This window comes from Sus scrofa, chromosome 4 (genome assembly GCF_000003025.6).
Source record: "Sus scrofa isolate TJ Tabasco breed Duroc chromosome 4, Sscrofa11.1, whole genome shotgun sequence".
NCBI classification, from domain to species: Eukaryota; Metazoa; Chordata; class Mammalia; order Artiodactyla; family Suidae; genus Sus; species Sus scrofa.
In genome coordinates, this window is record NC_010446.5 from 103,595,212 (window position 1) to 103,610,965 (window position 15,754).

Genomic DNA, 15,754 nt, shown 5'->3' on the forward strand with positions numbered 1-15,754 from the left:
TGGAAGCAACCTAAGTGTCCATCAAACAGATGAATGGATAAAGCAGATGCAGTATACATGTATGCACACACACACATATATATATTTATACACACACACATACCATGGCATACCACTCAGCCATAAAAAAGAATAAAATTTTGCGATTTACAGCAACATGGATGCACTTTGAGGACATTATGCTAAATGAAATAAGTCAGAGAAAAACAAATACTGTATAATATCACTTACATATGTGAAATCTAAAAAGTGCAATGGGAAGTTCTTGCTGTGGAGCAGTGAGTTAAGGATCTGGCACTGCCACAGCTGTGATGTAGGATGCAGCTGTGGCTCAGATTTGATCCCTGTCCCAGGGACTTCCATATGCCACAGGTGCAGCCAAATAAATAAATAAATAAAAATTTTAAATACAAAAAACTAATTAATATAACAAAAAAGCAGACTCACAAATACAGAGAACAAACTATTAGTTACCAGTGGGGAGAGGGGAGGGGCAGTATACAGGTGGAAGAGTGAGAAGTACAAATTACTGGGAGGCTCAAGGATGTATGGTATAACATGATGAATGTAGCCAATATTTTGTAATAACTGTAAATGAAAGTAACCTTTAAAATTTACTGAGGAAAAAAAAAAAAAGCAGGAGGTATAACTCTCCCAGACTTCAGACAATATTACAAAGCTATAGTCATCAAGACAGTGTGGTACTGGTACCAAAACAGACACACAGACCAACGGAACAGAATAGAGAACCCAGAAACAAACCCAGACACCTATGGCCAAGTAATCTTCAACAAAAGAGGCAAGAATATAAGATGGGGAAAAGACAGTTTCTTCAGCGAAGGGTGATGGGAAAACTGGACAGCTGCATATAAATCAATGAAACTAGAACACGCCCTCATACCATGTACAAAAATAAGCTCAAAATGGCTTAAAGACTTAAGCATAAGACCGTAAAACTTCTAGAAGAGAACATAGTCCAAACATTCTCTGACATCAACCTTACAAATGTTTTCTCAGGTCAGTCTCCCAAGGCAATAGAAATAAAAGCAAAAATAAACCAATGGGACCTAATCAAACTGACAAGCTTTTGCACAGCAAAGGAAAACATTTAAAAAAAAAAAAAAAAAGACAACCTACTGAATGGGAGAAAATAGTTTCAAACAATGCAAATGACAAGAGCTTAATCTCTAAAATATACAATTTATACAACTCAACAGCAAAAAAAACCAATAATCCAATTGAGCAGAACATCTGAAGAGACATTTCTCCAAAGAAGATATACGGATGGTCAACAGGCACATGAAAAAATGCTCAACATCACTAATTATTAGAGAAATGCAAATCAAAACTTCAATGAGGTACCACCTCCCACCAGTCAGAATGACCATCATTAACAAGTCAACAGATAACAAATTCTGGAGAGGGTGTGGAGAAAAGGGTACCTTCCTTCACTGTTTATGGGAACATAAATTGGTACAACCATTATCAAAAACAGTATGGAGGCTCCTCAGAAAACTAAACACAGAACTACTGTATGATCCAACAATCCCACTCCTGGGCATATATCCAGACAAAACTTTCACTGAAAAAGATACCTGCACCTGTATGTTCACGGCAGCACTATTCACAATAGCCAACATATGGAAACAACCTAAATGTTCATCGACAGATGAATGGATTAAGATGATGTGGTATATATACACAATGGAATACTACTCAGCCATAAAAAAGAAAAAACCCAATGCCATTTGCAGCAACATGGATCAAACTAGAGACCCTCATTCTTAGTGAAGTAAGTCAAAAAGAGAAAGACAAATACCATATGATATCACTTCTATCTGGAATTTAATATATGCCACAAATGAACCTATCCATAGAAAAGAAACAAACCTGTGGACATGGAGGACAGACTTGTGGTTGCCAAGGGGGAGGAGGAGGGAGTGGGATGTACTGGGAGTTTGGGGTTAGTAGATGCAAATTATAGCATTTGGAGTGAGATCCTGCTGTGTAACATAGGGAACTCATCCAGTGACTTGTAATGGAACATGATGAAGGATAATGTGAGAAAAAGAATGTATATGTATTTATGACTGGGATGCTTTGCTGTATAGCAGAAATTGAAGGAACATTGTAAATCAACTATAATAAAAAATGAAAAATAAAATTATATTAAAATTGTTTTAATTTAAAAAAGACAGCTTATTTGAGGAAAAATCTTTCAAGTAGATTTAAAGGAACAAAGCAATGCTCTGAGCTCATGTTAGAGTGATTAGACTGGGTATAATTGCAGTGGACTCATAAGGGACAAGCGTTCGAGTAGGGAGTGGTCACCCACTCCCACTACATAAAGTATGACCCTTTCCCAAACTAATGTTCTATATATTTATAGGAAAAGAAAAGAGTAGGCAACTTTGACGCTATGGAAGGCCCCAACTGAGGAAATGAACTCATTAGAAACGGGATCCCCCAAAGTTCAGGAGCTCATACTAGGTCATTCTCCTGCCCAGGGCTTCCAATGCCCTCCGGAGGTGCGCCTTGCTCGGGCAAGGGAAAGGAGTAATCACACTACCCATCTACCAGCCATGGCAGGAGGGCCAGGCCATCCTCACTACATACACCTGTCACTGGACTGCTGGCCAGTTGAAATGGCAGCACTAAGGGTGACCAACTTTCTTGAAGGGCTTTCACATGAGTGTGGCCACACTGAGCCGGCTCCCTGCCAGGTGTGGAAAGAAGAGGCCTACAGGACTCAGCTCTGATCTGCATTAGGACCCAAGTTGTGATTTAAAACTAAACAAAACCCTCTGGAGTTGCAGTGCCAGAAAGGGTAAAATTGTCTCAGAGATATATTTTGGAGCAGATGTAATTTACACCAAAGGAAGAGGGTCACTTTAACTGATAAATCACATGTATTTTTGGCAATTACAAAAAACTCTCTTGGGCTAGGTCATGATGGAAGATAAGGTAAGAAAGGGAATATACATACGCGTATGCCTGGGTCACTTTTCTATACAGCAGAAATTGGCACAACGCTGTCAATAAACTGTAATTTTTTTAATAAAAATGTAGAAAAAATAAGATTTTCAAAATTCTGATAATTCTCAAATTTCTATCTCCAGCTTTCCTCACCCTCTCCTGAGTAGCCATATGCCACAGGGTGGCCAAAAAAGAAAGAGAAAAGAAAAGAAAACAGACTAAAGCCCAGGAAGGGAAAGGCAGATGTGGAAGGAAAGAGGCATGAAAGGAAGTGAAGTGAGATGCTGTGTGGGGCCTGGGACGACAAGAGCATCCTGGAGTCTGCCTTCTGGGGACCGGTGCGCGGACAACGCCCGCCGGGCTGAAGGAGGAGTAAGGGCAAAGCAGGACTGCGAGTGGCCGTGGGCTTGTGGTCAGAGAAGAGGTTAGAACAGGGATGGGGCCTGTCTGTGAATCCCCTGCTGCGTGTGTATCACAACCCTGGAGACAGCTTTGTAAAAACAGAGACTGCCGGCGCACACCCGAGTCTCTGATTCAGTCAGTCTGGGTTTGGGCTGAGCGTTTGCATTTCTGGCCGTTCCAGCTGACAGCTGCACAACTTTGCGCTCAACCTTCTACTGTTGGGGGACACCCCAAGCCTGAGCCTGCATCCCAGGCTGAGCCTGGGGCTCAGGGCTTCAGAGCCAGGGAGCTGCCAACCTACACCACAGCCACAGCAATGCCAGATCCAAGCTGTATCTGTGACTCATACCACAGCTTGCAGCAACATTGGATTCTTAACCCACTAAGTGAGGCCAGGGATCGAACCTGCAGCCTCACGGATGCTATGTCAGGTTCTTAACCCTCACGGATGCTATGTCAGGTTCATACCACAGTTTGCAAGCAACACTGGATTCTTAACCCACTAAGTGAGGCCAGGGATTGAACCTGCAGCCTCACGGATGCTACAATGGGAACTCCTTTTTTTTTTTTTTTTTTTTTTTTTCCTTTTTTCAATTTTGTATTTCCACCGTGCTTCAAAAGGGGCGGTTCTTGGATTTAAAAAAAATCAAAAATTAAAATCAAACTAGAGGCAGGAAGATTAGTTTAGACGCAGGGCAAGTCTTATTTGAGAGAAAATGCTGAATTAGGCAGGAACAATAAGGGTGAGGAGAGGTAAATAGATTATAGAGGCGTTTGGCAGTATAATTGATAAGAATTGATGACTTGTAAGGGGCAAAGGGGACTCTTGAGACCTCTAGCTTGGGTAACTTAACTAGATACTGCAGCTCACAAGAATGAATTTGTTTTGGATATGTTTAGAATCAGGTAACTTCAGATGGTGGTGCCTGGTCAGTACTTGGGAACACATCTGGATCAGGAGAGGATAGCTCTGATTTGACCCCTAGCCTGGGAACTTCCATATGCCACAGGTGCCGCCATAAAAAAAGAGAAAAGAAAAGAAAGAAATGTAAGACTGAAAGGTTAACCTCTTCTGAATTTGCTTCAGGAGGGGAAAAGCAAGAATTCTTTAGGCCTGGTTCGCAATAGACGTGCAACAGAGTTAAGAACGGGGAACAAGTATTCTAGGTCAACGTGGCCTGATTCTGTGGTTTGACCCAGTGATTCCGGCAGAGTACTATGCATGTTATTGAGATGAGACGGAAGAAGATTTCTTGATGGGAGATGGAAAGACAGAGGGAAAATGGCTACTCAACAAGTTAAATCAGCTAAGAATCTACTAAGGTCCAAAACAGATGACTATTAGCTTTCCTTAATTAGTGTGCAAAGGAACTTGGGTACATACTGTCCCTAAAAATTACAGACCATTTCTAATGTATAGAGAAAAAAAATATACCTAAATCCACCAACCTAATAACAACTACCACTTCTTTGCATGCACTGCCATCTTTGTCCACTGCTGCAATCATAGACTTTGTCTTGGGTAAATATATAGAAATATGGATCTAAAGATTGGACAAATGAGAAAAACAACTGACCTTACTTAATCTCATTCATGTCACTTGAGGAATTTTCAGTCTGGAGCACACCATTCCTTAGAGAGTAGCTCCTGCTGGTCAAGAGGGACGTGGCAGCCTTTGTTGTACCCATACAATTTCATATAAAAGCATAGAATTTGGTAAGGTCATAGGTGGAATTTCATATAGAGGAGATGCCTAACGTCTAGAAAATAGGAAAGAGACTCTCTTACCTTCATAGCACATTCCAGCTTTTAATAGCAGCATCCTTAAAATGGAGTTAGTAATGTCAACTTCACAGGGCTTTTGTGAGGAGTAAGTGCACTGTCAACTATTAAAAATGATACAAATAGAAGGAAAAATGATTAGTATCACTCATGAGTCTGTCTCTCTCATCAGTCTCCAAACTTCTGAAATTCAATACCCTTGCTTCCTGTCTTGGTATCTCCCCAACTCCCTCCCCCACTCCCGAAACGCTGTAATATAGAAGCAGAAACAGAGTTCCGCTGGAGCTGAGAGAAACAAGCAAGCGATTCCTCCTGGGATTGTCAGGGACATTTCACCAAGAGTTTTACAGGGGTAGTAATAGGGATCTGGGAGCTATTTTTAATATTTATAAAAGTCTAACCTGAAATTATACTGTTATCAGCAGTAAAGCTTTACAAGCTAAATAAAACATCAAGGCTTTATTTTGTCTTGGTTTTTTTTTTTTTTTTTTTTTGCTTTTAAATAGAATTATACAAAACAAAAATGCATCTCATAGAAAAATTGTTTATTTAATAAATATTGTGTGAGGCCCCATAATCAGCACAGAGAACAAAAACATGAGTAGGATAAGTCATAATTCTTGCTTTTAAGGAACCCACAGTACACTGAAGACAGGTAAGATTAATGCACAGGCAAAACATTATATAGCAAGGGCAATACTAAGGACCATCACAATAAAGAGACTAAATGTAGGACTCTTACCCTAGGCTTGAGTGGGGCTGGGTGGTCAAGGAAGGCTTCCTGTAGGAAGTGAAACCTTCAAAGACTTCCAGGAGTTTTCCAGGCAAAGGCTGTGTGTGAAGGAAGAGGAGGAGGCCAGATAATATATCCAGGCAGAGGGAGCAATATATGCAAAAGGACAAAGGTGAGAGAAAACCTGTTACCAAGAAATTGTGGTTCAAAAGAGCCCCGCTGTAGAATCAGTGCCCAGGAGTGGCAGAGATAAGGTGTGGAGATGATGGCATTTTACTCCAACTTTTATTTTGAACATTTTCACACCTAGAAAACACTTTTAAAAATAGTGCAATGAGTATCTATAGTCTCTTTACTTAGATAATATGCACAGGATGGGAGGACAAAGAATGAATGAATGAATGAATGAATTTGGCAAAATGTTCACAATCAATTGGTGGTGGAGAATTCTAACCTTCTTCAAATGCTCCTTTTCCCCCAACCTCTAAGTGTAAATCTTTGACTTATCCTTCCTCTTACTGTTTCTTCCTTTTCCCTTCTTGGGAAACTGGAGATAATTGATTATAAAAACATTCTGTTGTTTATGTGCATGCAAGGAATACCTAGTCCAATAAACCAGTGTTTCTTAACCTGTTTTTCAAGACTAACACCCTAAGGATAATTTTCAGACATTTTTTTCCTAATTGCTTCCCTCAGGAAACTTTAATATGCAGATATACTATGTACCTGGCTTTGTTCTCTCCCTCTCCCTCTCTCTCTCTCTCTCTCTATATATATATATATATATATTTACATACACATATGTATATATGTGCATTATATATTTAAAAAGTAAAATCCTTTTCATACCCTAAGAACCGATTTTTGCCCACTCACAGGCAATGTCACTATCGTGAAGAATACATGAGATAAAGAGATGCAACACAAAAGAGGAATGAATCAGATTATGATCGCCTATCCCAAGTAGTATTTAGAAACAGTATTCAGTTAAAGTATGATAAATTCTAAGATTTCTCACCAAAAAAGTTAATTCCTAATGTTTTGTTTCATTTTTTTCTAAGAAGATGTTTTTTATTGTAAGCCACTTGGCCACAGACCCCAGAGAACCTACGATGGAGGTAAAAGACCTATTAGTCAGTTATCTCCTGGTCCTGACAAAATGAGTTAAATAACCTAAGTCTCTGTTGGGAGGGGCTGGGAGAGGAGCATGGCAATCCCAAGTAATTTGGGGGCAACAGAGGGACCTAAACCAAGGCAAGTCCTTGGAAGAGAATGCTCCTTATAGGAGGCCACAAAACTTAAGACAGGTGTTTGAATGACAAAGTTGTATTGCAGATAAACTCCACTGATAACATTGCTCTACCAAGGACTAGAGCAGTGCTATCCAATAGAAATTTAGTGTAAGCAGTCTATGCAATTTTATTTTAGAAACCACATTTTAAAAGTGAAAAAGAAATAAGTGAAAATAAATAATAGATTTTTAATAGATATTAATCAAAATAGTATCACTTTAAATAAATAAACTGTAGTACATTCATACACTGGAACGTTATTCAGTGCTAAAAAGAAATGAGTTATGAATCCATAAAGACATAGAAGAATCTTAAATGCATGAAGTGAAAGCAGCCTATCTGAAAAGGCTACTTACTGTATGACATCCTGGAAAGGGCAAGACTAGAGACAGTAAAAAGATCAGGGGATGTTGATGGTGGAGGAAGCTGTGTGGGGTTGGGGCAGAATTCTGCATTTTTTACTCAATTTTTCTGTGAATATAAAACTACTCTTTAAAAAGTCTACATTTAAAATATACGTTATATATCATTTTAACATGCAATCAAGATAAAATATTCCTAAGTGAGATATTTTGCATTTGTTTCAGCACGTAGTTTACCCTTCCACCATTTCTAGTTTATATTAACCACACTTCAAGTGCTCAAAAGCCACCTATGGCTAGTGGCTCCCATACTGGACAGAGCGAGTCCAGAGCAATGGCAGCACCAAGCCACAGTGGATACACATGTGAGGAAAAAGTGGGGGTTTTTTGTTTTGTTTGGAAGCAAAGGCAGCTTCCCAACAAGGCTTTGAATCTTCCTTCCATCCAGATTGCTGGCTCCCAGCTCCTCTCACAGATCTTCAGGAGCAAACTCCCTACCAGTGCCCTCCCCAGTCCAGCCCTCCAGAGAGTATCACTCCAAAGATTCTTTTTTGATGAGACTCTGTCCAAAAAAGATGCATGGAACACTCAAGAATAGAAGGGATCTATCACACCAGAGTTTGCTGAAAAGACCGCATTAATATTAGGTGTGCTCCTCATTAATAAGAGGAGAAAAGGCTTTCAGGTCCTGTACACTGTGCAAAAAAAAAAAAGAATTTATTAAAATGCAGGGCAGATTTAAATGCTACCTAGAAAATAAGAACTTAAGAAAAAAAGACTTGCTGTCATTCTAGAAACAAATAACTAGGCTTTGCCTCAGTTGGTGGGGATTATTTATATTTCCTTGCAACTAGAAACATTATTTATTTATGTTTCCTAGCAACATCCCTGGAACTAATGTATAGATTTCTCTGTATGCCATGAAATATTATAATCTACTCATGCTGTTACCAAGATGTGGGTGCACTTTAGCTCAGAAAAGTTAGCTGTCATTTGAATTAGAAAAGGCACTATGTTAAATCATAATCTGCCGTTTTATATTCATCATTTTCGGGTTCTATCACTCACAGAAATGAGAAGAAACAAAGGCATTTATCTGCTTACCTTTTCCAACAGCTCTTCCAAGTGAAGGGAAAGGAGAAAAACAGAAAGTGGACCAATTACAGCAAAAGAGAAATGCAGTCTTGCAGAATCCTGAAAGGAGCATGAGGAGTTCCCGTTGTGGCGCAGCGGAAACAAATCCTCCTAGTATCCATGAGGATGCAGGTTCCATCCCTGGCCTCACTCAGTGGGTTAAGGATCTGACAGTGCTGTGGACTGTGGGAGTAAGTCGCAGATGTAGTTCAGATCCTGCGTTGCTGTGGCTGTGGTGTAGACTAGCAACTGCACCTCTGATTCGACCCTAGCCTGAGAATTTCCATATGCTATGGATGAGGTCCTAAAAAGCAGACAGACAAACAGACAGAAAGAAAGAAAAAGAAAGAAAGAAAGGGCATGACATAAAGCAGAATGCATACATATCATATGTTTTATTTATAGTTATAAAAATCATGATTAAATATCTAATTCCCATCTTAATCATCTTTGAAATAAAGGAAGAAATTTTAAAATACATAAAATTGGGGAGTTCCTGTCGTGGCTCAGTGGAAATGAGTCTGACTAGCATCCATGAGGATGCAGGTTCAATCCCTGGCCTCACCCAATGGGTTAGGGATCTTGAGTTGCCATGAGCTGTAGTGTAGGTCACAGGCATGGCTCGGATCCTGAGTTGCTGTGGCTGTGGTGTAGGCCAGCAGCTGTAGCTCCCACTCGACCCTTAGCCTGGGAACTTTCATTTGCCGCAGGTGTAGCCCTAAAAAGACAAAAAAACAAAATGAAATTAAATAAAATAAAATATATACAACTGATATTTAATTGTATATGGCATTTTTAAAAATAAAAAGTCTACACGAAAAGTCAGAATTTTTCAGTCTTTACATCTAAACCTTTTCAAATAAGAATTTTAATATAACCTTAATATAATTTAATAAAATGACATGATAACCTGGGATTTTACTTAAAATACTCCAACAAAGAAAAATGATAATAAAGGTTGGAGAATATATAAGAATGACAGAACGATGTTAATGATGAAACTGAGTGATGGGTACTTGGGAGTTTTTTACAGTTTTCTCTCCACTTGTACACAGCTTATGGCTAAAGTTTTCCAAATAAAAAAGTTCAAAAGTTACTGGTGGCAAGTTTTAAAATATATGAGTATCTTTAACAAAAAAAGATTGTTAACTGGTTGCCCGGGATTCAAGGCCTGGAATGGGAGATTTACTTTTTATTTAAACACTCTTTTCTGGAGTTCCCGTTGTGGCGCAGCGGTTAACGAATCCGACTAGGAACCATGAGGTTGCGGGTTCGGTCCCTGCCCTTGCTCAGTGGGTTAACGATCCGGCGTTGCCGTGAGCTGTGGTGTAGGTTGCAGACGCAACTCGGATCCCGAGTTGCTGTGGCTCTGGCGTAGGCCGGTGGCTACAGCTCCGATTCAACCCCTAGCCTGGGAACCCCCATATGCCGCGGGAGCGGCCCAAGAAATAGCAACAACAAAAGACAAAAAAAAAAAAACCACTCTTTTCTAATTGTTTACATGTTTTTATCAAACCTTACTTTATGAATAAAAAAGATCTATATATACATATGTATGTAACACACACACACACCCACAGGCATATACATACACACACATCATATGATGTAAATTACAATTTATATGTAATTTTTAGCTATCATATATAAAAGATTATATATATATAATTACATTTTGTGTGTATGCATGTGTTTTGATAAAAGCACCTTAACACTTCCTGAGGATAAAGATTATGTGTTTAGTGCTGTCTCAGGCAAGTCACTTTTGAGTCTCCCTGGGGCTAACATATGAATGAGAGAATACATTTGAACATGCCTAGCATGATGTCTAGCACAATACAGGTATTCACCTAGTGTTGGTTTAAATGATATTTAATGTATGGGGAGAACCAGAAATATCATGGGGATAGGCCTGCCCCTCACATTTGAGGGACCATGAGCAAGAAGAGAAACAGAGGCATCCAGCCCATGATCTGCTTATCTCTTTTCACCCAACAGAGGGGCCTCACACACTTGTGTGTGAATATCCCAACAAACCTGATCAAGCTCCACCACCTACAACAGCTGCCTGTGGGCACACTTATCCTGTCTATACCTGAAGAAGATCCAGCTCAGGCCCCAGAAGTGGGCTTCTGTCTATTTGTCAGGGAATTTCAAGGGTTCCTGGTAGCTAGAATCTCATCTGGAATGTGGGGTGAGGGGGTACAGCAAAGTGGGAAGGTGTACTCTTAGGAGTCCTTGGCCCCTGGTAAGGGATGTGACCGGAGAAGGGCCATGTTGGGTCCTTTCAAAGCAAAGACAAAATGTTGTACTGAACCACTCAAAAGAGTAGGAGTCAGAAAACATGGATTCTTGGAGTTCCCACCATGGCTCAGCAGAAATGAACCTGACTAGCATCCATGAGGACACAGGTTTGATCCCTGGCCTTGCTCAGTGGATTAAGGATCCGGCCTTGCCATGAACTATGGTGTAGGTCACAGACTCGGCTCGGATCCCGTGTTGCTGTGGCTGTGGTGTAGACCATCAGCTACAGCTCTGACTCCACCCCTAGCCTGGGAGCCTCCATGTGCCATAGGTGAGACCCTAAAAAGACCAAAACAAAAACAAAAACAGAAAGAAAAGGAAAAGATGGATTCTTGCCCAATTCTGCCAGTAACTTCTAATGTGACGTTAGGCCAATGTCTTTACCTAGTCATGCCTCAATTTTCTCACACATCCATTTAAAAATAATCACTGAGCTCCAATTATGGGCCAAGCATGCATAGATACTGTAGATATACACAGAAATCAAGAGACAACAGTCCTTGCCCTCCAAGACTTACCATTTGGGTAGGGAACAAGCCATGAAGAAATCTAGGGCAAGCATATTCCAAACAAAAGGTCTCTTCAAAATTTTCATGATTAATCTTGCAAGTTGACATGTTCATTAAATATAAATCACAGAAGAATCCTAAGAGGGGAAACACAACAGCATATGTTAAATTATAAAGAGTGACTTTTAGAAGCATCCTCTAATACAACAGAATGAACACAACCGCTGTTTCCAATCTCTAAATTTGTTGTTCCTTTATATTATTAATAACTTTATTTAATTATGTATATTTTATATAGGAGATAAATTTACATAAATGATATCACAAAGCATTTATCCATCTAGTTTATTTAATAAACACATTGATATAATGTATTATATACATTATATAATATTTTAAAGGAATGAACTTTATTATATGATATAGAAAAGGAGTTTACACAGAGATAAATACAGAGATAAATACATGACATATAAATAGGCTAAGAATAGATTATGTTTCTGCCAAACCAATAACAAGTGGGTGCAGCTTCCTGACTACGTCAACTAGAGAATACGTAGGGTCATGGCAGAGCATTTGGTCAGACAACTAGGAGTCAAATGAGAAGAGCGAGAAGATCTTGGATGAGGCAACCAAAAAGTTTTTTCTGAAAAGGTGAATAGTTAAGTAATAAGGGAACTTGGGTCTGGTGTAGTTCCAGTCTGACCTTAAAGCAGTTACGTAAGGAGAGGCTCGAAGCTCAGATCGTCCTGGGCAGTGCACTGTACGCCTTCTCAAAGATGAAGTTCCCCATTTACCACAAAATATCCATTATAAGGGAGTATTTATACTGAATCATCTAAGGGTACAGTGGATTTCCAGGTGGAAATCAAAGCACCAATGATGCAATACAAAATTTCTCCCTTCTATGTCTCTGTTCAAAATAAAACACAGCAGTGTGCTCTATCCAAGCTCTATCAGCAGTATAGCTACTTCCACCAGATGGCACTAAAGACTGTTTTAGGAATCAGGAATCAGGCTCTTGGGGAAAAAAAAAAAATCAAAGGCAAAAATGATTTTCTGAAATAAACAATGCATTTCTCTGGTCATCTGTCCTACGTTATGATCAGTTTCTTAGATAAACATGCATCTAGGCCATTTATTCACGCATCAAACATTTATCAAACCATACTGTGTTTGAGACGCGTGCCCCATGTTAGGAATGCAGAAATAAGACACTGTTCCTTGTTCTCAGTTGGGAGGGGTGGTGGGAGGGGGATGGGCAGTGAGGACAGAGGGCAGAGGGAATCAGACAAGCAAGTATAAAACTGGAATGCAGACTGTTTAAGACTCACTAGAGGTCATCACAGGGCACCATGACTGGCGCATGGAGGAGCACCTCAAAAAGACCTGATGAATGAAGGATTCCTAGAGAGGCGGATGTCAGAAAACAGAGTTTTGAAGAATGGGTAGGAATTACCTAGGCAAGGAGAATGGGCAGGGTGCCCTAGGCAGAACAAGTTAGGTTACACAGTCATAAAAGAGGCTGCAGCTCAGGGTACATGCTGGGGTCGGGGTGGGGCAATGCAAAACATGAGGTTGGCTGGGCTGGCAGAGGGGGCGTCAAGCCCCTAACTTGAGGATAATTTGCATGGGAGCAGGGATTTTTGCTCTACACAATGATCTCTCCTGGCACATAGTCAAAAGTCCCTCCCTTCACGGAATTTGTTGATTCTAGTGGGGAGCACGCCATGAAGACATTTGGGAAAAACATATTCTAGGTGCTTAAATGCCGAGTAAATGAAGGCAGTGAACAGCCACGGAAGATCATGATCAAACGGCAGTTTTAGAACGATCTCTACCAGGTTATAGCAAATGGACTGGAAAGAGGGACACTAATTAGCCATCCAAATGATGATAAGCATGGGAGGGAGTACATTCAGGGATACGATGCAGGTAATAGCAACAGTAAAAAGAGCCCCACATAGAAAGTGGGCTGGTGCTTTTTATATATATCACCTCCAAATCCCACAACGACCAAGGGAGGATGCAAAGGGGTTTTTTGGTTTTTGTTTTGTTTTTGTTTTTGTTTTTTTTAAGGCGGCTAAAGGACCCCAGGAAATAACATCTGCGATCCGAGTGGAAGAAGAAGTGTACCACAGGGACAAAGAAAAGGAGTGGTTAGAGCGGCCAGAAGAGGAAGGAACATCAACAACGCTGGTACAGCAACCAAGAAGGGGAAAGTTTCAAGAAGCAGCAGTCGTCAATGTCAAAAGCTATAGCAAATTCTGTTAGATCGTAATTGAAAAGTATCCAATGGATAGAGCTAGTGGGAAGTTACTGGGGACTTTGGGAAAAGCAGTTTCAGGGGATGGTGAGAGCAAAAGCCAGGTTTACTGAGTTTAGGAGTAAAAATGTGAGGAGAATTAGAGAAGCAAGCACAGATTATTCTTTTTAAGAGGCAGAGAGAAATCAGGAGGTGGAGAGGGTCGTAGGCTAGAAGAGATTGAAGCATGGGTATGAGCTGGGAAAAAAAAAAAAAAAAAAAAAAACACCAGAAAAGAGGATGAAGACAGAGGAGAAAGGAGGCAGATGAAATGGGGCTTCAGAAGCCAGATCTAAGGAGAAAGGCTTCTCTTTGCCTTGAAATAGGAAGGAGGAAGGATGGTGAGTGACAGAAAATAGGTACAGTGGTGCAAGATAAATCCGACATAGCTCTCCAGTTCACTTTCTATACCCTCACTCCGTGTCTGGTGGTGTGGATCAATCCAGACCTGCCTCATTTCTGCTGGGTCATTCCCCCCTCCTGGCCTCCTTGTCTTTGGTACTTCCCCCTCTTGGGCTACAGGAGCGGGCAGAAGCTTCTTAGACACCTTGAAAGACCTGGGCACTTTCATTGGGCCTGTTCCTCAGATGCCATGACTTCTTCACTTCCCTGTAACGATTTGCTACCTGGGGTCCCCAGAAAGCTGAAGCAGTAGGTGAGCATGGACCAAAAAACTAATTCTGGGAAAGGAGAATCCTTAAATAACCCTCTCCCATAATCTCACCCATATCACTTACAGTTTGCATGACCCACAAAACTCTTGGTTGCATGCACTCCCGTTTGTTCTACTTTGAGGTCATTTAGTTGCCTCACTGATAACAAGTCTTTATTAGATGTCTCCTCGGTAGGCATGGGGTTGGTTGTCAAGGGTTTTTAGTCTTAACGGAGAGACAAAGAATAAATTAAAAACACTTCATGCCAGAATGCAGCAGAAGCTGAAAAGTGAGAAGTATGGGCAAAAGAGCTATTGGAGCTCAAAATCTGAAGCTCTGAAAGAGCAGGGAAAGTTTCAACAAAGTACTATGAAGCAATTTAACACAGAAGGAAAGATATTTTAAATAATAAAGGTGGAAGCATTCTGAAGACAAAACTGGATAAGATCAAAAAGTGTGTTTGGCCAAACGTTTAGGTATAATAAAGGCCAGTTTTATGGATCTAGTAAGAAATCCAGATGTTATCCTGTGGAGACTGGGAGCTACTGAAGCTTTCAGATTGAAGACTGATTTCGTACCATAGTTTTATAATTAATTTTGAAAAACCATGTAGAATCAATTGGGGGAGGAGTGGAGGGCAGGAATTCAGAGATTATTCTAATACTTGAGGTAAAGGGGACGAAGTCTTTATCATCCTAAAATTCTGCTCAGTAAGGTGCTGGCAGTGGGGATGGAAAAAAAAAATGGTACCTGCCTGGATATGGAAAAAGAGAAAGGAGGCCAAAAGCACTATAAGGTCTCAAGTTGGGGGGAAGGGACAATGACGATATCCTTGAGAGAATAAAATAGAAGTTCAATGGAGTTTAAGCTTATGTGGCCCTAAAGGTGATGGGGTGACATTTGGGTGCAGGTGTGTAATAGACGGTTGTGACCAACGCTGAGGAGAGTGGTCAGTACTGAAAGTGTGACTCTCAGGCTCACCTGCAGGAGAAGGAAAGACGGGGGATAAAGTGGAGGAAGGGGGACCAGCGAGGAAGGAGAATGCGAGAAGCAGTTCAAGAAATTACAAGGCCAGGAGAGCAGCCTATTTCAGAAGGCGAGGGGAGAGGACGTTTTAAATACAAGGGAGTACATAACAATAGCGAATACCAAAGAGACTGTAGTGAGAAAGGGCTAGTGATGTGGTCACTTGTCATCTGCAAGAGAAAAGTCTCAGTAGGAAAGAGGAGTTTATAGGGGGGAGGAAAAAAACGGGGGCGGTGATGGTGACACTGAGAAGAAGGTGATGAAAGCCGGAGAGT